Raw genomic sequence first — 19,583 nt, forward strand, 5'->3', positions numbered from 1 at the left:
CACCCCTCCTACATTTACGACCAAGAACATCTTCACGTTACCGCCACAAGCAGGGGTAGAGCTGTTTTGAGCTACGTTGAATTTTACTTTTGAAGGAAAAACTCAATTTTCATTCACTTCACCACCAAGCTGCCAAATGTCACTTGAAAATGTACTTGGTTGAGTAATTTTTACGTTTGATGGGTTGAAAGGCACTCCAGATACCTTTTGTATACATGCAATTAAAAAGCACACGTTTGCATCTAGTATAGCGAGGTATGCATTACGTTCAACCAATTTATAGATTTCCTTACTGTAAAGTTTTCCGAGTGCACAAAGCTATAATTTGCCTCTCGAATTCAGACCTCATCCAAGGCTCCGGGGTCCTCAGAGGGCCTTTAAACAACAACTGGCTGTGTGTTAAGATTTAAATAAAGTTAATGGCCTGCGAGGACTGTTTGGGCTTGAAGTCTGCCGGGAAGTGGCTGCTCGAAAGTTTGCGAGCGACGGGTTCCTGCTGAAGTCATTTGACTGCAGGAGCCAAAACCTCAAGCAAATGATTTTTGTCCATCTATTTCACAGGCAAATATGAACCATCACGTGTCCTGTAATTGCACTCGTTTGAAGGTTTCGTTGACGTCATTGACGCTGTGTGAAAAAAAAAAAAAAAAGGGGGGGCTCTGATTGGACTTGTTTGGACACGTTGGGGCCTGAAGCCGTGCAAAGCCAAACTCAATTATGATATCATTATGTTCCATTTGGAGGTCATGGAATATCTGTTGACAAAAACCAGCCTGTTAACTCTGGAGTTAAATCGTTTGCAATAACCACAGGAAAAACACAACTCATCCCAAAAAGAATATCGTGAGTGAAGGGTGTTTTCTTTTTTCTGCCTCCTGAAATTCCTCCAAATCAGCATTTCGCTGATAGTTGACACGTGATTTTCGTTTTTTGGTCAGAGATGTGGTGCATATTAATCATGATGGTTATCACGAAGCAAATGTTCATTCATCTTTTGGCCCAAATTCCTGCACAGAACTGCCAACAGCCTTTGTCTAAGAGTGGCGCCTTTGTTGGCGATGTCCTGCAGCACACATTTTGGTGATCGGCCATCTTATCGCACGCCGGCTTGACACTGATTCATCCCGCTTGTGCAAATGAGAGCATGTGGACTATCTGAAAACTTTTTTGTTCTATTTTCTAGGGATGTAACGATATGCGCGATATCGTGATATTAAAACTGCCACAATATCGTCATCGTCGTCATGGTAACGATATTTAAATGCAACGCATATGTTAAAAAAAAGTCAGGTTGATTTCCATTTATGCAGTTCTAGCACCCTCTAGTGGCTATTTTTTAGTGCAATTTAATTTTCATTAGGGATGTTTTGGCCCTTCTATGTTTAAAATCTACACTAATTGTCAGATGAAGGGGAACCTAATATGCCTGTGAAGCAAGTCAATATGAATTCAATGTGTAAATAATAATAATAAAACATAATAATAATAACATTGATGTCACGTACAAAAGCACAATATTGTGCTTTTTTTTTTTTTAGTATGAGCTCATTTTTTTACAATACTGTGGCCTTTTTAAAATATCCCCAACCTCCCCACAATATCGTGATAATTATCGTATTGTGAGCTTCATATCATGATAATATCGTATCGCGACATTTGTCGAGTCTATTATTAACCCACACAATGGGGTAGTACAATCGTAATTACCGTGAATATTTGTTTGAAAACACTTGCGGGCCATAAATATAAAACAATAAAATGAAACACAGCTGGTACGGTGGCAAAAAAAAAAAAAAAGATCATTTTAGTGCTGTCATTAGCGAATACTTTTAGAATCGGATTCAATTTAATTTTGCATTAAAGTGTATTATAAAAACATTTTTTTAACCTGACTACTGTTTATTAACCAGTGTTTATTTGGTACTTCATATTTGTACAGTGATTAAAAAAAAGGGAGGGTTGATGTTGTACTATGTTACCGGTTTGGTCATTGGTTTACAAAAGAAAAACAGATGTTTGCAAATGTTTTATTTTGATTAAACATGGAAGATTAGTCTTCTTTTATGAAGGACTACAGAAATCACAAGATTTGGACAATTTTAAACTAAAAAATGCCCCCAAACGATAACTCGATTATTGAAATAGTTGTTGATTAATTTGATAATCGATTATTTGTCAATTGATTAATTTTAACAGCTCTAGTTCAATTGTAACCCCAAAAATGTGCATTTCAGGATCTCTGTAGCAGTTAAGACATTTCAGACAGAAGTCAGATTGTAGCGTTATTATTTTATGAATTACAGTATATAGCAGAATAAAATTCTGATAATCGAAAAATATATAATGGATAAAATATTACATTTTTTGCTCCTTTAATGCTTACAAAAAGAAATATATTAATTGCAGGCAGAACAACTGACTGCTTAAGAATGAGTGCTTGAGCCTTGTTTTTTCCCCCTGCTTGTTTCCCCCCGTTTTGTTTTTTCCTTCTAAGAAACTCAGGGTGCTGAAAAGTGACCCGCCAGGCTTCGCGTTCTATCTCCCGACTGGTCGTGACTGAGGGAATTGCCCCTCTAGGGATTAACCAAGTAATCTGAATCTGAAAATTGGCACAAACATTTGCCAATTTTAAAAGAGCTAATATTGACTGATTAAATCAGTTTGGGCACTAGTATTTAGTGCTGAAAATAACAATTTACTACTCATAACAAATGATGTGCTAAGAAATTTGAATTGTTGGTTAAGTTACAGTTGATACCATTTCACACAATTGTATTCAACACAAAGGTGTATGTAGATAGTGTCTAGTGTTAATTTAAACGTTACACTCCGGCCGTCCTTGCACACTGGCCAAATTCCAACTCCGCCATTATGTTGTAAGCCAGAAAATTAGAGAGTTGATTTCCACTCCTCTTCCCACATTGGTACTTTAAACACAGAAATGCAAGATGGAAAAAAAGCTGGTATACATGGCGTGAGAAGGGTTTGACCAAACCACATCTGCCATGGCCAACTCGTCCTAAACATATTTGTGTGGCTCATTTAAATGAAAGGTCAAGATATGCAAAGGAGATAATGTTCCACTCAATCTTGTAAATGTTAGTTATTTGAGGAAAATTAGGGCATCAGAGACATAACAGTAGAGCCAGTTTTTATTCTTGGGGAAATAACTTGCTGAAGCAGGACATCGCCTTGTACTGGAGTCAATGTTCACGCAGCTGTTGTGGCTTCACACATTAAGATGTGTGGCAAAGGAGACAATTTCTTATTAAAAAAAAACAATGGTGCAGCAAACTCCAGCCCTTTTTAATCTATCTCAGGGGGGCGGCCATTTTGCCACATACAGTACTGTCAACTGAAGATGACATCATAGTTGCTCAGGACTCAGGCAAAGACCAATCACAGCCCACTTGTTTTCTGAAGCTGAGCTGTGATTGGTTGTTACCTGAGCAGCTGCGATGTCATTTTCACTCGGCAGCAAATGGCCTTCTGATTTTGGTAAAAACTGCTGGATTTTGCTGCTTCACTCATATTCCACTAACACAATATTAACCAGAATACTGTATTTAGACTAGTGGGGCTACATTGACCGTATTATTGTCTCAAATTTTTTTTTGGGTTGACTTCCTCTTTAAGAGTCGAATAATATTTGTTGCATCAATTTAGCTGTGTTTTTTTCCCCTATAAGTGGTTAATTAAAATGTATTTCGTTCATTTGTTGGGTTATTTAATGCAAAAAATTTAAAAAATATAGCATCTACATCCGTAAATGTGTAAATTAGGTTTACATGCATCCAACATTTAACATTTTTTTTTTAAATGTATTAATATACGGTAATCAAATCAAACTTTATTTACATAGCACCTTTCATATATTCAAACGCAACTCAAGGTGCTGAACAATGAAAACATACAATAAAAAGAAAAATGCAGCCCTCCCCCTATATCCCCATGATCATACCCACAAACACACACGTTAACCACAACATGGCAGGGCACAGAAGAATCCTGTGAGGAAAACTAAATTAAATACGTAAATAAAGTGATATTTTGCCCTGGCTCATCTAGTTGAAACTCAGTGAACATTTTCGCAATTACAGTAGGCAGCTCGCAAAACAATTATTCGGTTGTGTAATTTTACACATGACGGGTGGAAAGGCATCCGGCCTGAGACGCAACTATTTGTACAAGGTTTTCTTTTGTACCCTGCGAATGGCTGCTGACCAATCCAGGGTGTAACTCTACCTCTCAACTAAAGTCAACTGGGATAGGCTCCAGAGGCCCTAATGAGGATGAGTGGCATAGAAAATGAATGGATGGATTATCCACAAAGTTTGTAAGACACACGCAAATAGGGAGATAGACACAAGCGTTACAAATGACATCATGCTGCCATCTTTGTCTTTGCCTAAAGCAAAGACACGTTGACATGGAATCAATGCCGTGCAAGCTCATCCAAATCTTTGAACTTAAGAAGCAAAAAAAAAAAAGTATCAAATACCACATCGGTTGCAAATAGCCAAAAGGTCACCCTAGGACAAGGAGTGCGTAAGGCACAGGCCGATCTTGTGCACTCTTGGCCTGCTGCCAAAAAAGTGTTGAGTCGGCTGTTCAAATCACGGGGTAATCACAAGAGAAAGGCCCTGGCTGGAGAGGCGCTGACGAGCAGCACGGATTGCTTGGAAGTAAGTCATGAGGCCGACTTCTTAAAGTCCTGGCATCCCCCCCCCCCCCACCCAACCCTTCGTGCGAGTGTTTTGGGCTCAGCGTCAGAGCACGACGGGCGTGGCCGAAGAGCGTTTTCTTTTTGTTTTAAAAAGCAAGCCAGCACTTGTGACAGTTAATCAAGTCTGGGAGCGGCGTGAACATGAGCGCCAGGCTTTGTCAGGATGAGGAGGCGTTGGAATGAGAAATGCTTGCTACCGGCTTCTCTTTTATTCGACGGGCTTGTTTGAATTAGGCTTTTCCGAGATGTTAAAGGAAATAAATAAATTAATAATAAATACATCCATAAAAATAAAAAATGAATCAAATTCATATATATATATATATATATATATATATATATATATATATATATATATATATATATATATATATATATATATATATATATATATACATATATATATATATATATATATACATATATATACATATATATATTCATATATATATAAATAAATTGAAATACATTTAAATAAAATTTAAAAAAATAAAAAAGATTTTTGAGTCCAAAATATATTTTAATGGTTTCTGGGTAGTTTTGGGCTGCTGAGTCTAAAAATTCTAAAAATCTATAATAATAATAATAATAATAATAATAATAATAAAAATAAAAATAAAATTTGAGTCTAAAAATCATTGTCTTCGAACTAGCTCGAGTTTTAGAGATATTCTTAAGTTAGTTAATAATAATGTGATTTGACAGGTCACAAAATGTACTTTGACCGTTACTAAACAGGGTTTGTGTTTTGACATCACCTGTTTTTGTATTTGTTTACTGCTATTATTGCCTAATTTTCTGAATTTTTGCTTGATTTTCACATGAAAAATGATTTGCTTATTGAAGGCTTTCTGCAAAAACGATTGCCATCTCTCACGATATCACATCAATTGGCGGCGGCCATTTTGCCGCAGACTGAAAATGACATCACACAGTGCCTCAGGCCTCAGCCTTAGTCACATGACTAAACCCACAAAACGGGCGATCCGAGATTGGGCGTTGACTGAGCCCTAAGGCATTGTGACGTCATTTTTCAGTCGAGAGCAAGTGGCAAAATGGCCACCCCGAGATGGATAAAAACAGAACGATTTTACTGCTTACATTTTACACAAAAACAATATGAATCAGAATGGAAGAATATTTTTTCTTTTTCTTTTAAAAAGTCAAATTAACATTATATGGCCCCTTAATACTGTGTTAGTCAAGCACAAAAATAACTCATTCCCATCTCTGTTACGCTAAAATGCACAGAACTATCTTTGTGCATATCCCAAGACACACAAATGGCAGATTAAATGATGAAGTGGCACATGAGGGATAATTAAGGCCTTCATATTGGAAAACGAAATGCAGCTCAGACAAGCTGGAGACCCTCCAGGCCGACGGCGGCTCGCGTCGCCGTCAAAGAGCCGTAGCCCGGGGGCAGCCGCAAGCCATCAGACAGCAAAAACTGTACGCTGCTTGAAACGTGACAATTTTATTCCACCGCCGTCATGCGATTATGATTTCGAGATATTCAATTGTGCCTCACAGGGGGGTTAAAAATCAGAGTCACGTTCAGTTAGTTAGGCTGCGTTTCACTTTAGATGTGGCAAATGTGTATGGATGCGTGCCCATTAATGTCCTACAGTGGGACTGTGTCAGTGCACATCACCGTCCAAAAATACCACACACAGACAGGGAGAGAGAGAGAACGCGAGCGTGAGAGAGACGCAAACGCAGACATCAGAGAATCATTTGAGTTCCCGTGACTGGCTGGCTGTCAGAGGCGAGCCCGCCCGAGGCTGTTATTGTCAGCCACTTGTGGATCCAGATAAACCCGATGGAGGACTGAGACGTTAGAGAGAACAAAGTGTACGCAAAACGATGCCTAATTTCTTCCATAGATGCCAACTTTTTTTCTTTTCTTTTTTTGCATGTTTGTTTGGTTTTCCCAAATTATTTCCATTTATACAGCTCCAGCTCTACCTGTATGAAGGAGTATTAGGGCACAAATCAAACTTTGCTTTATAGGGAATAAAGTTGCAATGATGAATTGTAATGTTTATGTTTGACTGTTTATTGCTGTTTTTTCGTTGTTACTTATTTGTGGGCTTTGTTGTTTTGGACTTTTTTTAGTTTCTGTTTTTTGAAGCAATTTTTTTTTAAATTAAATATTTCTGTTTTTTTGGAATGTTTTTTCCCTGTTTTTTGAAAAAAATTTTTTGGGGGGGTTTTGGAGTAATACAAAAAATATTTGAAAAACAGAAAAGAAAACATTTTGGGGAATAATTCTTTGTTATTATTATTATTATTATTATTATTATTATTATTATTATTACAAAAACAGTGGGGGGGGGTCTGAAAGACAGAAAAAATTTGTCCCATGAAACAGAAAAAAACTGAAATTCCAGTTGTTGTTTTTTTAAAAAGTATATACATATTTTTTTTTACAATAAAAAAAAGCCCAAAACAAATATTTTTCCAAGTGATTGCAATATACATTCCCCCAGAACAGTAATATACAGTTAATTATGAAAGAATAAAGTTATAAAGTAATAATAATAATAATAATAATAATAATAATAATAATAATAATAATAATAATAATAATAATAATAATAAAGTAAATATTTTAGGGAAGGAGTCAAAATATTTATTCATTCAAGTTGTGCTTTTACAAGGAAAGTGTTACGGAATTCAGGACATTCAAGTCGCAATATTTCAACAACAAAGTTGTCATTTTAAGTGAAATGAAAAATGGCAGTAATTTTATGAGGAAAATTTATAGGAAATTTTTGTCCTGATATCAGGTGAAAAGTCTGAATATTGCAACACCATAGACAATATTATATCAATTTTGTTTATGAAAAAAAGAGATACTACAAGGATTAGGTCATCATTTTCAGGGGAAAAAAGTTGATAAAGAAAAAAATATTACAATATACTCCTGATTTTATTAATGGGAAAGAAAAACAGCAACAAAAGTCAGGCTGTTGCAAGACAAAAGAAAGTGAAGTTTGTGTTGTGGTATTTTTATGCAAAGTGTCGCAAATTGGTCATTTCGTGTTTATTCATTTGCTTTATTACATTTAATTCAAATCACAATTGGGTCATAATTTTAAGTAAACCAGATGTGACTATTAGTACAATTAGATAAGATTTTTAAATATAGTTCATGTCAATAATGTGAGAATAAAGTTGACATTTTACATGGAAAAAAGAAAATATTGCCAGAATAAAGTCTGACTGACTGCGATTGGTTGACTGACTACCAATTCAGGGTGTCCCCCGCCTACTACCTGAAGCCGGCTGGGATAGGCTCCAGCACCCCCGCAACCCTTGTGAGGAGTAAGCGGTACAGAAAATGGATGGATGGATGGATAAAGTCTGACTGATTTTTTTTTTTTTTTTTTTTTACCTTAATTTAGCCAGGCAAAACAGATTAAGAACATTTTTATTTACAACTGTAGCCTGACTGATGCGCCTCTTCATGATTGCAGCACCTTTCCGCTGGACTTGTTCATTACAGTCTTTTTTTTTTTTTTAACTTTTACACATTTATTTCCTTCCATGACCTGCCCGGGCTGGGAAAACGACTGAGAGAACCCGATTTATAGCTCAATATTGCAAGCCATATCTTGTTTGCACATTGAGTGGATATAAAGCCGCATTAGTGTTCATTTGAGGTCATGTTTTGATCGCAAACATGACTCTTTTTGTTTTTTTTGAAGGGGGGCCTGTTTGCTCTGCTCTAACTAGGCTCTCTGCTACCTTTACATCGCTTTATCTGCCGCCAGCAGCAGTACAGAGTTTTCATAGAAAACAGCTGCCGGCTACATTGGAGAATTGCTCATATGAGAGCTGTAAAACAGTGGAGAAGTGGTGTAGGGGGGGGGGCAATAAATGCGAAGCAATGATCTGAAAGAGTCCCAAACAATCCGCAGATCTGCGGGGAAATGGCATACAACTGGAAGCAGGATGGAGAAGAGAGGCCACTTTGATATCCCATCTTTACTTCATCATCATTTACTGATCCAAAATATGATCGAGTGAAGAAAGATACTTTTTATGTTCCCCTTGGTGAGCCTTGCTGACAACTTGCGCATGTGATCGTTTTGACAGAAGTAAGGAAAAATAGATAAAGTGGGGATCTGTTTTCATACGAATTTAGAAGATGTTTTATTTATTTATTTATTTTTTACAAAAAGTACACTTATAGGAGAAAACTGATTATTTTTGCCCTCCTCAAAGCCTAAAATAATGGCAGGAAATATTTGAGTAAAAAGTAGTGTTTTAGCGATGAATTGCCATTAATTAAACATTACCTGAATGTTTTAAACTGTTGAGTCAATAATAGCTTTGGACTGTTCATTGTTAGTTTAAATTTTTTTGAAAATGATTTTTGTTTTGTTTATATTTTGTTTTAGTTTTTTATACGGACTTGGATTTGTTGTGTGCAAGATTAAAAAAATAATACCTTGGTTTGATTGCAATCCAACGCTAAATGCTAAAGCTAACTTTCCTGTAATGGTGACGTGTGGGTGGATTAAAGAATTTACAAAAGATGTAAATGTAAATGTATTCAAATTGATTTGTTTTGACTTTTTAGGGTGTGTGCAGGGGAGAAGGGGTGCGTTGGCGGGTGTGCATGGCTTTAAAAGTTTCATCAAGACTGTTGTAAAGGTTTCTAAAGGGCTTAACCGTGCTTTTTTTTTTTTTTTTTAATGGTGTGTCAGGGAGAGGGGGTGCACCAACTTTGTCAAAATATTGGAGCGCATGCAGGGTTTGAAAAAGTTTCATAAAGATTGTTCTAAAAGATTCCAAAGGGCTTATCTGTGCTTTTTAGTTTTTAAAGTGTGTCAGAAGAGGGGGTGCGCCAACTCTGCTGGGATGTTAAGTGGGGAGTGTGGCTTCAATGATTTTGTAAAGACTGCTCTAAATCTATCAAGAGATTTCTTTTTACTTATTTCAGGGTGTGAGCAGCGGAGATGGAGTGTGCCAACTCTGCTGAGATGTTGAAGGGGGTGCGTGGCTTATAAAAGGGGGTATGCTACCTCTTTCGAGATGTTGAGGCGGGTGCGTGCCTAAAAAAAAAAAAAAAAAAAAAAAAAAAAAAAAGTTTTGTAAATGTATCCCCAAATGTTTATTTTTGCTTTTGTAGGGTCTATGTGTAGGAGATGAGGTGCACCAACTCTATCAGGTTATTGCATAGATTATATTTTATAAAGACTGCTCGAAAAGGAGTTTTTGGGGTGGATGCACGAGTAGCATAGGTGCACCAACTCTTTTGGGGTCTTAGAGGGGATGCGTGGCTTATAAAATTTGATCAAGACTGCTCTAAAAGTATCCAAAAGATTTTTTTTTTTTTAAGGACATGTTCAGGGGTGAGAGGGTGCGCCAATTCAAGAAACCTAATTTTGTATGCTCTTTTGAGAAAAACATGGCCCCGCATTTGAATAAACTAAGCGTATGCAAATCGGATCCGCCGTTCACATAGAGTTCGCACAGTTTACACTGTTGTGCTTATCCAGGTGCAGAGGTGTGCCGTGTGTGTGTGTGTGTGTGTGGGTTTCCAAGTGTCAACACTTCAAAGGGCGTGTGATGTGTGTGTGTGTGTGCCGTAATGAGCAAGTGATGAGATGATCTGCCACACAAGCGCTCATTCTGTCCTCAAGTGTAACCTCTAACCACATGCATCTTTTTTTTCCTCATCTCAGGTGTGGACGCGGGATGGACGTTGCCGTCCGTCTCCCGAGCGGGATTGCGAGAAGAGGGTCGGTTTAGTCGGAGGGATTCCTGGCAGAGTGATTTGGTTTTTCATGTTAATGTAAATCACATTGCCAGGGATTTCCAACCGGTTACAACTGAAATGCACGCATGGACCTCAACGTGAACAGAACACACTCAGCTGCCATATTATTAGGTACACCTGCACAAACTCCAATGCTCAAAGCACATATTGTATCAAACATTTTCCCATAAATTTCCAGGATGTTTTTGTGAGACATTCAATGTTGATTCTTGTGACTTGAAATGGCCCAAAGATAATTTAGCTTTGTCGAGCGGGTGAGCAAAGTTGAAAATATGTATGTAAATGTGTTTATTTAATGGAAATATAATAATTCACGTTTTTAAAGTTATTTTATGATTAATTTAATTAGAATTAATTAACCAGTCATCTACGATAATTAAATACAGTAAAATAATAAATGCTGACTATAATCGAGCAATCAAAAGCTTTGGGTAACTTAGAAATGTTCTTATTATTTTTAAGAAAAACAATGTTGTTTTTTTTAATCACATTAACAATGTCCAGAGTTAGAAACTATGGAAGTGTATTGCATTCACTCCGATTTTTCCGAGTAATGATTTCTAAAACAAAATAGAAAAGAAGTGGATAGTTACTTTTGGGACACAGTGCATTTCTTTAAAAAAAAAAAAAAAAAAAAAAAAAAAAAAAAACTAATTTTTTCTCAGTGACTCTTACATGTATATATGCCCACGGGTCATACTTTTGCTTTATCCAACCAAAATCCCCAAATCAGTATCTGATGAAGATATTACAACTTAATCCACACGTTTGGCTCTTCAACGTCCCTCCACACTGTATCACAAGCCATCTGGATGCCTCAAGAGTTTGGACGAGGCGCAGGACTTAGCTCGCTCCGTGAACAGTTCAGTGGAAAAGCCTGTGTTCACAGTGGCTAAGTTCCGCTCCTTGCGAGCATTTCCAGCGTTCTGAAGCGCCGCTGTTGTAACAGCTGTGAAGATCAACGTGGGATCAACTATTATGAAGTTAGGCACTAGCCGCTGCCCAGTCATCAAAAGCAAGAGACAAGGGAGGAAGACTGCTCTAATAGTACACAAAAGGCTTAGTTTTGACTTTTTTTTTCAGGCAACAGAAAATCTGTCATGATGCTCAAGAGGTATTTAACTCATTTGCTCCCATAAACGTATATTGTAAATATTTTCTATATTTTAAACATCCCAAAGACGTATTTATACGTTTTTGTTTTTTATGCTAGAGCATACAGAAATCTTTGATGCAGCCTCTCTACTGCAGAGAACAGTTGAAGCAATGGTAGTTATTAAAAAATCGGCCAGCAGGTGGCAGCAGAGTATAAGAGATCAACCTGGGCCAAGTTACAACAGGCTGATTTCCCCACAGTTCTAAGCAAATTTGTGAATAATGATGAAACTTAGCTATATTAGAAGAGTGTGCATGGATCTGTTTAACCTCTGTTTGGACCTTTTATTTCAGAATAGTTTGGGAATGACTTGTCTATAATTACTCGGGATGCAACGATAAGCGTGGTATCGTGATATCGTGATATTAAAACTGCAACAATATCGTCGTCGTCATGTTCACGATATTCAAATGCAACACATCTGTTAAAAAAAAAAAGTCAGGTTGATTTCCATTTGTGTAGTTCAAGCACCCTCTAGTGGCTAGTTTTTTAGTGCAATTTAATTTTCATTAGGGATGTTTTGGCCCTTCTATGTTTAAAATCTACACTAATTGTCAGATGAAGGGGAACGTTATATGCCTGTGAAGTCAATATGTGGAGGAACAAAATGTGTGCGTGCATTAATATAACATAATAATAATAATAATAATAAAACATAATAATAATAATAATAATAATAATAATAATAATAATAACAACCACATAACATTGATGTTCTGTACAAAAGCACAATATTGTGCTTTTATTTTTATTTTTTTTTACAATATTGAGACCTGGCGGCACGGTGGATGATTGGTTAGCACGTCCGCCTCCCAGTTCTGAGGACTCCGGTTCGAGTCCAGGCTCCGGCCTTCCTGGGTGGAGTTTGCATGTTCTCCCCGTGCCTGTGTGGGTCTTCTCCGGGTACTCCGGTCTCCTCCCACATTCCAAAGACATGCATGGCAGGTTAATTGGGTGCTCCAAATTGTCCCTAGGTGTGCGTGTGAGTGTGGATGGTTGTTCGTCTCTGTGTGCCCTGCGATTGGTTGGCAACCAGTCCAGGGTGTCCCCCGCCTACTGCCCAGAGCCAGCTGAGATAGGCGCCAGCGACCCTTGTGAGGAATAAGCGGTCAAGAAAATGGATGGATGGATGGATATTGAGACCTTTTTTAAATATCGTCAACCTCCCCATAATATCGTGATAATTATTGTATCGTGAGCTTCATATCATGACAATATCGTATCATGACATTTGGCTATCGTTACATCCCTAATAAGTACCCAAAAGGCTTTTTGACTTTTTTTTGGCTAAGAAACTAATAATAATCAGACTATTCTAAAAGTACAAAAATTGGCTTGTTTTTGACTTTTTTTTTTTTAACGTGTGCGCGTGGGTAAGCGGCTTCATTTTACTTTTTTTTTTTTTTTTTAAACAAGCGTGTGTGCACAGAAATGGAAGTGCGCTGGTGCCAGCTGTCAAAAATGATTAAGGGGATGTGTGGCTTTAAAAGCTTTATTTTAAGAAATATGCTTTAAAAGTACCAATTGACTCTTTGTTCTGACTGGTTAGTGCCAACTTGGTATATCGAAGTGCATGTGTGTCTCAAAATGTTTAATCAAGACAGCACTAAAGTCTGATGGGCTTTGCTTTGACTTTTTTTTTTTTTTAAAGAGGGTATCCGGGGAAACGTGGTGGAACAACGCTGCACTGATGATGATGAGGCGTGTGGCTTAAAAAGTCCTGTAAAGGCTGCTTTGAAAGTATGCAGTGGGCTTTGTCTTGACTTTAGTATGTGTGCTGGAAGAAGAGGTGTCAATCCTTTAGTATTGCAAACTTCAGTTGATAACATATATAGATGTTGATAATATAGATATTAGATAATTGTGCAGTTGTACCTAATGACATGGCTGGTGAGTGGACATGCTAAGGAAAAACATTGCTTATATAGATGCAATACATTTATTTGTCATTGTATGACACATGTTCATCCTTAGTTGGCTAAAATGCAATGTCCATCATGTCAATTGGTTATTTCTTGAGCTTCTAGTGGACATGCTGGCTAGCAGCCCTGGTATGTTAGAGTATAGGAGGTGGTGGGCAAGGGAAGGCTGAGTCACACACAGGAAGGAAATACAGGAAATGTCTCATCTTGGACAAGTAGCGATGTAATTGTGAACTTTCAGCGCAATTACTGTCTGTGTGGTCAACAACGGAAGCTGCATTCAAGTTTGTGTGTGTGTGAGAGAGATTTTTTTTATTTTATTTTTTTTACTGTGAATATTGTAAGGCTTTGCGAATCCTGTTTTGACCACAATGCTGCTAATAGACTCTTATGTAACATATTTGTCATAAAGTCAGGGGGAAAAAAAACAATCCAAGCCAAATGTGGGCAAATGAACTACGCCTTCATCTTATGTTACTTACTCTGTTGATGAAAAGCTATGATATTTTCATCACGATTGTAGTGAGAAAAATGTACATGGTTATCAGTATTAACATGATATGGCTAAAGGAAGTCGTTCTAGGAGTTGCACACGGATGTGGCACCGATCAAAACATCAGAACGAGAGCCAAAACAATAACGCTCAGAATATTGCATAAAACTACATAACAATACAAATACAATATATTTAATAAAAGACAATTTTGGGGAAAAATTGTTGCTTTGGCGGCATTTTGGTGCCGAGGACCTATGTTGAAGTCAGTTGCGCAGCTTCATGTAGTGCTTTGCCATGATGTGATGGCATCGATTACAATTTGCGATTATAAATCTTTTTGGCTGTTGTCAATAACTCAGACTTTTACTTTTAATGGCAGGTTTCGGTTGCGGTTCCCTGCAATTTTGTGGAGGTCCACGATATAGATAAAACACTATACAAGTGCACTCCATTTACTCCAATTTAAAGAGCAATTAATTGTGCTCAACTCAACTCATCTTTATTTATATAGTACTTTCAGAACAGATGCAACTAGGCAATACCTGTCACTATTCATTGCTGGCATAGATGAAAAAAAAAATAAAAAAATAACCAAATTAGTTTTGGAGCAATGAAATGAAATTAGTTAATTTCCCACAGCACATCTGATGATCTCTCGCCAATCATGACACGGCACACTTGTTTGGGAATCACCAACAGTTAAATGCACACAGTCACAAGAGCTTTGCTTCTGTGTGCTCTCTTTCTCCCCCCTGTGGTCGACATAGGGCGGTGCGCTGCTGCCTGGGCTCAACCTCCTGTGCCTACTGAGCTGATAACAGTTGGATGTTTACCAAGCACTGGCTCAGTTCAGCAGGAACCGGAGTTAGGCCCCCTCGAAACGGCAACGGATTCGCCCACCATGGTTATAACCTGATCAGTGCTTTAAAAAAATAAAAATAAATAATAATAATAATAATAATAATAATATAAAAAGTCAAAATGGAGGAAATCTGCATCGATTGGTTTGGTTTTACGACAAGATCATAGGCGCATGAGTTTTTCCATTTGTATTACTAACAGTCATTAGCATGCCATACCAGGAGGAATTGCACTATATATGAAATGTATTTTGTTGTGCTTCTTTCATGCCCCCATTTGTAATTTAATTTATATACACCAATAAAATCCTTTCAAAGCAAATGGAATCTGCACTGTCTAATTACAGTAGGGGGGAAAAGCTTTGATTCCATGTTACAAACTTAACACTCAAATTTTCTAGTTTTCTATTGATTAGAGTGATAGAATAAAAATAAAAAACAAAAAACGTAATGTCAAAAATGTGTATTTTACTGACTGGAATAAATATTGGTTACCCTACAACATATCATTGTGAAGCATACCTCTTCAAGGAATAAATGTCCTATCTTCCAATTTTGATAGTCCAGAGGTGGGAGTAAGTCATTGTTTTGCAAGTCACAAGTAAGTCTCAAGTCTTTTCCCTCAAGTCCCGAGTCAAGTCTCAAGTCAAGACTGACAAGTCCGGAGTCAAGACTGACAAGTCAAAGCTGTCAAACTAAAGTTGCTAGCCGATGCTAAGGCTAACAACTAGCTACTAGCCACGAATACCGGAGACTTGTACTCTATCATACAATGGCGGCGTAATTAACTTTGCGGTTTCTTCGCGTCCTAAATGAGCTATTTAATATACTTTCGGGGTGGCATTATGATAATGGTGGTAGAAAATAAGTAATTTCAATAAAAACATCGCTAACGGAAGCCAAAATGTCAAAAGGAAGTAGTCAAGCTTGTGTTCACGCCACCAGGCAGACAGACTTCAAAGTAAAATTTACCAAGGCTGTTGCATTGGTGTCAATGTATTATTTGGTCATCTTATTTTGAAGTTTGCCTTAGCGTAGGCGTCGTGTTTGCGGATCCCCTGACATGTCTGAATAACTGCGCTGTGTTGTCGTCAGGTCAGCATAGCTCGTACACATACACAAACGCGCAGTGACGCACACACCGAGACAGAACTTAAATGTTTACATACATTTTAATCTTTTTGTTTAGGTAGAAGTACGTCTGTACAAGTCAAAGGGCTCAAGTACAAGTTAAGTCACAAGTCACAGTTGTTCTGGAAGTATTTTCATTTTTTTTCAAGTTGAGTCTAAAGTCGTCAAATTCATGACTCGAGTCCACACTTGATACTACCACGGAAGACTAAAAGAGCTGTTGAACGGTTGTCAAGGACAAAGACACAAGTCTGGGATTTTTACAAAAACATCATCAAAAGGCTTGGTGAGAAGATGGCAACTAACAGTGCCATTATTCCAAAGCGGAAGACACACAAAATGATCATCGATTGCTCTCGCTATGGTGCTCCACGTAAAATCTGGACTCATGGAGTGAGGATGATCACAAAAAAAAAAAAAGGGTAATGAAGCGGCCTCAAAGAAGATGACAACACCTTGGTAATGAGCTCAACGCAATTTGGATGTCAATTGCCAAAAAACAGTTGGGAACACACGGCCAGGAGGATGGAAAAATAAAAAAATAAAAAGGATCAAAGTAAAACATAGTTCCATTGGTCTTTTTTTTTTATCATATATATTGTATTCATTATTTACATAGTAGAATACAGTACAGGCCAAATGTTTGGACACACCTGCTCATGCAATACATTTTCTTTATTTTCACGACTACATTGTAGATTCTCACTGAAGGCATCAAAACTATGAATGAACACATGTAGAGTTATATACTTCAAAAAAGGTGAAATAATTGAAAACATGCTTTGTATTGTAGGTTCTTTAAAATAGTCTGCGCTGATGATTTTTTCTTTTTTTTTTTTGCACTCTTTGCATTCATTCCCTCAATGATCTTCAAAAGTAGTACCTGAAATGGTTTTCCAACAGTATTGAACGGTCACATTTGTCACATTTATTTATTTATTGAACAAATAAACAGATGAACAGCAGAGATAAGAAAAAAAACAACAATCAAAAGAGAAGAAAATCCCAATAAAATAATCATTCAATCAATCATAACTTACATGTTCAAAAGGGAGTAGGAAGAAGTTAAAAACTTATCTAGTCCTACCCCTTTTACTAAATATATTGAAACTTATTTCATTATTAATACAATTCTAATTTACTATTATTAAAATGAAATATATAAACCAAGTTATATATATATATATATATATATATATATATATATATATATGTATATATACACAAGTGCACTTTAACATATTCACATTTGCCAAAAACATATATACATAAATTTCCTAAACATATACCATAATACCTATCTAAATCATTTACGCATACTCTCATGTACAATTTTCATATTCTGGTCTGACATAGGTATTTTTTTTTTTGAAGTTTACTTTTAAACATTTTTTTAAACTCCAGCAGTGAGTCACAATTTTTCAGTTCAATTCCCAAATGATTCCACAAATTAACACCTTTTACAGATACACACCTTTGCTTAATATTTGTTTGTTCCCAGAGGTGAGAATGCCAAGTGTGCAAAACAGTCATCAGAGCAAAAGGTTGACTATTTTGAAGAAACTAGAATCTAAAACATGTTTTCAGTTAATTCACCTTTTTTTTGTTTTGTTAAGTACATAACTCCACATGTGTTCATGCTTAGTTTTGATGCCTTCAGTGAGATTCGACAATGCAAATAGTAATGAGAATAAAACAAACAAATTGAATGAGATGTGTATGTCCAAACTGTATTGTATATATTGATACATGACCCAAGGAGTCATTATTTTTACATGAAAAATAACGAAGTTATAAAATTCATTCTGGACAAAATATTAACTTTTTACTGCTGAAAAAAATAAAGTGGAACTCAAAAATGCTGAGAAGCATTCACTACAACAAAACCACCAAAGAGTATTTAATTAAAAATACTGGATTTTTTTTATTTTTTTTATCTGATTTAATATGCTGATTAACCATGTACAGTATCCTTAAAGGAACACTTTACTTATTGATCCATTTTTAGCAGCAAAAAGTTGCTACTTTTTCAATAATTAATTTGGTGACGTGATTATTTTTTTATGTACATTTAATAACTTTTAAACCGATGTTAAAATGAATCGAACGCCGGCATGTTTGTTACACGTGACTAAATAACCCGGATGTTTACGTCACTAGTGTGTAAACGCTACACTATGGAAGCACTATGCAACGCAGCCGTGCATCTAGCGTCAAACCCGGAAGGATTAAACCTTATCGCTTCGATCCAACACGACAAAATAACCCTACCGAAGGAAAGTCTGCCTTGGATGTGAAAGTTGTGGCGCCAGATGGTCTTTTCGGGCACAAAATAAACTTTAACGAACGAGTGAATCAGGCGGGGGGGTGGTGCGGGAGCTGCACAGGAATGGACAATCCGCTAATGAATGTGTGCTGGCTGGAAATGAAAGAACTCGAGGATCGGTTCCTTGCGGACAATCTCAACTGCCAATATCCAACAGGTAACGTGACACACAGCACGAGCAATGCAAAACGTGTGGAACTGACGAACTATTTCAGGAAAAAGAAAAAATAGTAAAATTAAATGTATCATCGTTACAGCGCCCAACCTCCCCTAGCTGTTTTTTTTCTTTTCTTTTTTTGCGTAGCGTCCCGATGATGTAAACGAAAGGTTGCAAGAAGGTTGTGTATTAACCGTGTTTATTTATAGACAGAATGAAGTAAGGAAATGCGAGACGCCGTTACCTAGGCTGGTTACCACAGGAAGAACAGCGGGACAGAACACAAATGTAGTACGTCGCACACGACACATGATAATGACACTAATCCACATTCTATAAATTTTTTGGTAAAATAAGATTATGAACATGGTCAATTTGTGAAGTATAAACAACTTACGAGCTAATAAAACATAACGTCCTCGTCCCCGTACTTGACGATGTTCACACTCAAATGAATTATGAAATAAAACAGTCCGTGCAGTATAATAACGAAACATGCCTACCTTTCGCTTTAAATTTGCTTCGCTTCTCCGAGATCTTTCAGTGGCCGTAGGTAGGGACTCGATTTGTGCCGGCTGTTGGTGACAGTGAAGGCTCCGTGTTGCTAGCAGTTGCGGAAATAGCCGCCAGAGATCCTCCATCGGCTTGATTATTTCCCACGTCTGGTTCTTTAAAGATACTCGGTACTGCGTTGGGCGTTAGTATTAGGCGTGTGGCGTACCCCATCTCAAATTGTAACATATTTTCGAAGTCCTCATGCCTGAAATGTTCGCTGCACACACGCGCCTGCTTGTCCTTGCCGGGAGGTTGACAGCACTTAGCAAACAAACCATTGTCTACTCAAGTGTTTTTTTTTTTTTTTTTTTTTTTTTTTTTTTTTTTAAGGGGGGTCTCGCGGGTTTTTCCTTGCCGACGCCTTGCAAAATTTTGCAATACACAAAGGCATAAGTGACAGTTTGTGTCCTCCTCGTTGTTATGTCTGCGTGAACTACTGTTCGCCAAGAGAGTATACACA

This window comes from Festucalex cinctus, chromosome 1, assembly GCF_051991245.1.
Source record: "Festucalex cinctus isolate MCC-2025b chromosome 1, RoL_Fcin_1.0, whole genome shotgun sequence".
NCBI classification, from domain to species: Eukaryota; Metazoa; Chordata; class Actinopteri; order Syngnathiformes; family Syngnathidae; genus Festucalex; species Festucalex cinctus.